Raw genomic sequence first — 6,559 nt, forward strand, 5'->3', positions numbered from 1 at the left:
ACGCTGTTTCCGTTCAGATCAAATCACAACAACGTAGGAAACAGAAAACCGGCGCGTAAAGTATTCTCATAGCTTCGTATAATTGCGGATGAACCCCTGATGTCACATGGATTATTTTACTGATCTCCTTGCTACGTTTCTGAACGTTGATCGTGTAAGGACCCTTGCTGTCTATGGGAGGGTCAGACAGCTCTCAGATTCCATCAAAAATATCTTAATTTGTGTTCCGAAGATGAACGAAGGTCTTACAGGTTTGAAACGACATGAGGGTGAGTAATTAATGACAGAATTTTAATTTTAGGGTGAACTAACCCTTTAATACTCCACTAGGCACAATTATCAAAACCACATAGTCATCATCATTCATGTATGTAGTAGCACAAATGGTGCGAAAAGATTACTTAGGGTTACTTATGGTTAGGGGTTGTTTGTTGATGAAATGCTTGCCATAGCAGAAAATAACACTATTATTTGAGTAAAGGTGCAAGAAAGCATTTACTATCAGCCTTGACTAAACAAGAAGGAGAGAAAAGAGGGAAATGTGCTAGCTAGCAATTGCAAAACCCATTATCTTTCCCCTATCAGCTTGAATAAAGCTTAAATGGCAATATGTTCCTCTCAAATGTGTGTAGGTGATGCAATTATTAGCTCTGGAAAGACTTCCAGTAATCTGAGATAACTATAGTACACTGAGGGCAAAGAAATGTCACAGATCGTAACTGTTTACAAAATCAATAGTTCACAATATGTAGAAAAAGGGTCTTACTGTGTTGTGCTAGAGTTTGGTTGTACTGTATGTGTATTGAAAGGCCTTGATGTTAAAAAGAAATAATTGACTGAAAAAAAGTGTGTTTTTGGTTTTACCCCAGTTATTCATGTAGTAAAAGCAAACATAGGGCCCTTCATTACTGTCTGTTTGCTAAGAACAAATTTATACTGTATATCTTTGTATGATTATTATTAGTGGTGTTTGCTAAGGTGCAACTATTATTGCACATACTTAGGGTTAAAGATCTGAACAAACCCCTAAGAATGAGTTTTAAACTTAAGCATACTCAACCTGCAATGTTTGTGCTTCAGATTTGAATGTCACCTCAAAACATGTAGCTTGTTGATGAGACATGCAATTACTTTTAAGTGAACTTACGAGTCGAGAAGCCACCAGAAAACCTCTCTCCATTAAATGTGAAAATCTGCTTGCACATTACTACACTATGGAAGCCCGTTTTCCCTTAAAAATTAGATCAAGTTTGAAATAGCAAATAAAGTCATATTGTAAGGCATAAAGTGATACTTTAACATGTAAATTAGTAGTGCTGTCAAACGATTAATTGCGATCAATCGCATCAGAAATAAAAGTTTTTGTTTGCATAATATATGCGCGTGTTGATATTTATTATGTATATAAATACACACGCATACAGAATATATTTTGAAAATATTTACATGTATTTACATGTCTATATTTATATGCATATAATTTATATTATAAATAAATATATTTAATATATAAACATATATTTTTCTGAAATATATACATGCATTTGTGTATTTTTAATAAATATACACAGTACACATACATATATTATGTAAACAAAAACTTTTATTTTGTATGCGATTAATCACGATTAATCGTTTGACAGCACCATAAATTAGCAGAAAGTCAAAATTACGAGACAATACGAATGACAAAACAAAGAATAAATTAGGCAAATCTGAATAAATTAGAGAAAAGTCCATTTTTAGATAAATTCGCAATTGCAAGATAAAATGTTGCAATTTGAGAAGTATTTGCAGTTGCAAGATAAAAAGTCATGTGGTAAGGTACAAATTCACAATTACTAGAAACAAAGTCGCAACTGCAAGATATAAAGTCTCACTGTGAGAAATAAAGTTGCAATTATGAGAAAAAAAAGATGTAGCTGTTTTGAGATAAATATGCAGTTGCAAGATATAGTCGCACTGCAAAAATATATATATATAAAAAAAAAAAAATATATAGAAATATAGCCAAAATAGTGAGAAACAAAGTCAGATTTCCAGATATAAAATCAGAGAACTACAGTGACATTGAGAGACAAAAATTTCACAATTATGAGAAATATAGTATAGCAAGTGTGAGTATGACCTTAATCTGAAGTGGAAAAAAGTGGTCGGAAATTGCTAATACATTTCACATATAATTACAAAGAAACAGCACTTTGAATTAACACATTGAATTAAAGTAGAAAGACAAAACTAGTTTTTCTTTCTTTTTCTGGTAAAATAGTACTCCAGTAATATTTTACAGTGATTTTTAGTGTATTTTACTTTGTGTGTACTGCATCTATACACATGAATATGTAGTTGATTACACCAAATGATGTACATGATGATGTAATCTCTTCTAAAAAGAAAATTCGAGAGGTTTTAGTCAATCAACTTTCATTAAAACCTTGCATCAGTCCATGTTCCCCCAAAGCTTTGCTCCAAAGGTCATGGAACTTTTGAAGATTCGCCAAAAACACTGTTAACACTGTACACATCCACCCACTCACACTAACACAGAAAGTTTCTTTTTCTCGGAAACTATTTAATGCGAGGCAAGGTAAAGCATTGTAGCTCATCAGGTGGGAGGCAGTTCACACATCATTTCCAGACCTGACATCCATTCCTATGCAGGAGTAGCACCCAGCTGATAAGTCTACTTTTAAGGTGTGTTGATGAGACGGTACATCAAAACTGCATAAAACAGATCGAAAAAAATGAAAAATGGACTCAAGAGCCACTCAATACACCAAAATACCAATACGTGCCAATACACACAACGACAGCATTTCAGAGATAAGATTCCCTATATTCACCGCCAACACTTGCAAATTTAAAGTGTTGAGGTAACATATTTGCTTAGGCTCCAAATTCCTTGTTTGAATCCCAGTGGTTTATGGTCTTTGGGAACAGCCACATCTGCCAGCAGCGGTAAGTACAATTACAGAGCCGTGGAGGTGAGGGGGTGGAGTACGCTGGATGTTTGCTTTAGCCGTCATTGACGAGGGGTGTTCCATCAAACAAACCTTTATGGCAACCCCACAGGACATGCAGCTGAGCTACTCCACACACCAGATGTGCATGTTCATCCTTCTGACTCCGACTCCGACGATCGCGCAGACACATAGATATTTTCCACAGTAAAACAATTGACCATAATGACGGTTGCATTGTGGGTTTGCAGGGTCGGGTAAAAACATGCCATGCATGAAGGAAATTCAAAACAATCACACTACAGGAGAACTTAATTAACAAAACATAAAGAATTACATAAAGAATTTTGACTAAATATGCCTATTTTTTTTTTTTGTTTTGTTTCTTTAAACTGGGTTTGCATAAAAATTACTGTTAATGTCAAAACTATAAACACAGCCATCATACCAGATTTTAATTGTACAGAACATCAACATTGTTTTCAGATAAAAGTTTTTTTTTTTTTTTTTATTAAATTAGAAAAATTTGAATGGTTTGAACTATGTTTTGAAGTCCATTTTAAAGGGTAAATTGAACATTCTGAAAAGTTTTCACCACACTATAAAATTATTTTTGATGTTGTATATAAAATGAGTACATCTTACAAGAAAATACTATTTATAAAATGTGAAAAAACATTTAATTCAATGTTACTTGTCATTTTTTGTAATAATTTGTGAAATTTTCTAGCAATTTCTACGTAAAATTTGTTTCAAAGTAAATCCTACACCAAAGAGCAATGCATTATCTATAAAATCAAAATTAATTTATTAAAAATGATCAAATATAAATCCATAGTTGAAATTTCAAACATTGATTATTTCTATTATCTCTGAAAATAGCTTGTGCATGATAACATGTTCATGAGGGATTCATACTGAAAAAAAAAATACACTGGAATTTAATTTTAAGAAATACACAGCTGAATTTAATTCAGTTTTAATTCTACACACACACACACACACACATATATATATATAGTATATGAACAGAAAAAAAACATTCATAACTTGCTCCTTGTGTATGCTGTCACTCAGAGATAGACACACACACACACACACACACACACACACGCACACACACTGTGCTTCAGATGGAGTTTTGTCCAGTACATTGTGTCCTCCACTGAGGAGTCCAACACACTTCTGCAGGAGAACAAGGAGGCACAGGATGATGAGCGGAATACATTATAACTCTTAACATGTGGATTCAGACTTGAGGCAAGAGGAAGAATAAATAAAAATACTTACTGAGGAAGCAAAGATGATATTTAACAAAACAACATCTTTGCTTTAAAGTGTTTGCTTTAAAGCAATTGCCTTATTGATTTTTGTTGACCGATCAATAATCAGTCTTTACACCAGACATGGAACCTTCGAGTTGATAAAACCATGCTGGACTATATTCAAAGTACTGAAGATAAGCAGTTTTTTCAGTGACTGGAATCAACAGTTATGCTTGGAATAGTAGGCCTACACTACCATATTTGTGACACTGGACCACAAAACCAGTCATAAGGGTCAATTTTTTTTAATTGAGATTTATACATCATCTGAAAGCTTTCAATTGATGTATGGTTTGTTAGGATAGGACAATATTTGGCTGTGATACAACTATTTGAAAATCTGGAATCTGAGGGTGCAAAAAAAATAAAAATATTGAGAAAATCGCTTTTAAAATTGTCCAGATGAAGTCCTTAGCTATGCATATTACTAATCAAAAATTAAGTTTTGATATATTTACGGTAGGAAATTTACAAAATATCTTCATGGAACATACCCATACAATGTATTGTTGGCTATTGCTACAAATATACCCGTGCTACTTATGACTGGGTTTTGTGGTCCAGGGTCACATTTATGAATTAGGCATCATGTATAATAATGTGTAGGCTATATTATGAACATTTTTGCATCAGCTATTGTAAAAAAACATTTTGACCATTTTGGCCATTATTTGATTAGAACGCAAAGAGTTAAGGGTGTTTTTCACACACACACACACACACACACACACACACACACACACACACACACACGCACGCACACACGCAAAATAACCATTGTTATATCCGAAAACATGTTGCATAATAATATTTGATCATGTTTGGATTGGAATATACTATGCATTGAAAATCAAAGTGATACTTTTCAATTCATGTCTGTGCAAAATATCTTAACATGTGTGGCAGTCCGATCAAGTAATAAAACACGAAATGTTAAAAATCGCAGCTGATTTTATGTGAGCACTGCGCATGCGCAGTAATCTGCTCTCTACACCGCCGCTCCTGACCGGTAGGCGGCAGTAAAAACGCCCGACATCCTACTGAAATCACCACAAAAGAATCTACTCCATTCTGTTTTCAAAGTGCCCTAGCTAGCTATCATCCTGCTGCACTAAAATTTTCCAGTAATGCTCAATAACTATGTCTAAGGCCTCTAAGGTTGTCCTGGGATTATCGATAGTGCTCAGTATCAGCACCGTTGCAGGCGTTCATATCAAGCAGAACTGGGACAGGCTGGTAAAAAAACACTCTTGCCCTACTAGCCATACGAGCACCATGCCTTTACGAGGCACTATTATTCATGTATTAATTACTGTTTACCTGTAGTGTGCAGTATGCATGCTATCAAAACAAGTAAAGATGTGCTAGAGAATGTTTTAACGTTTTTATCTAATGCATTAAGCCTCATCCCTACAAAAATATACTAACGTTATTTTAATATATTGTTACTGTGTATATATATATAAAAAATATATATTTATTTTGGCTGAAATGCTTTCTTTCGGAGAAATACGTTTATTTTAACTAAACGATTATTTTAACTCTGGCAGTTGCTGTTTATAAGAGTGTTCAAGCTACTGTTTTACAATAATTTTCTTTTTGGTATGGAAACTTACCATGTTCATGTGCAGTGTTGAGGGTAACGCATTACAAGTAACGCGAGTTACATAATCAGATTACTTCTTTAAAATAACTAGTAAAGCAACGAACTACGTTTTAATTTAGAAGGAAATATCGGAGTTACTTTGTCCAATAAGTAACGCCAGTTACTTTGTTTCCCATGTCTTGACTGACAGCTCTCTTGTTGCCATGTTGAGAGAAATCAGGAGTAAGTGCAGATGCATTGTGTTAGGCCTGTCACGATAACAACTTTTTGTTGTGCGATATATTGCCCCAGAAATAATTGCGATAAGCGATATTATTGCCATTTTTTAATGTAACAGCATAATAATGCAAGAAGGGCTACACACTTCCAAATGACAACAAACTTTTAATTTTTAAGAATATTTAGATCATGGAAATTAGGTATCAATATACTAGATACCTTAAAAAGCCTGAATAAATAGTAAATAAACATTTTTTAACAAAAAGTGCAAAGTAGCAAGAAGAAAAAAAGAAAAATGCACAAATAACTTGTATGGAGATTTTTCCATCTACAGATATTTTTCCTGACCTTTTCTCTGTAAATTAAGGGTGCACACTATTGCTGAAAAACACAATCACTTCTTAGCAGTCAAATGTCCGTTTGCACAAAGGCACAGATCCCTAAACAAG

The sequence above is a fragment of the Sinocyclocheilus anshuiensis genome, unplaced genomic scaffold, assembly GCF_001515605.1.
Source record: "Sinocyclocheilus anshuiensis isolate Anshui unplaced genomic scaffold, SAMN03320099.WGS_v1.1 scaffold912, whole genome shotgun sequence".
Taxonomy (NCBI): Eukaryota; Metazoa; Chordata; class Actinopteri; order Cypriniformes; family Cyprinidae; genus Sinocyclocheilus; species Sinocyclocheilus anshuiensis.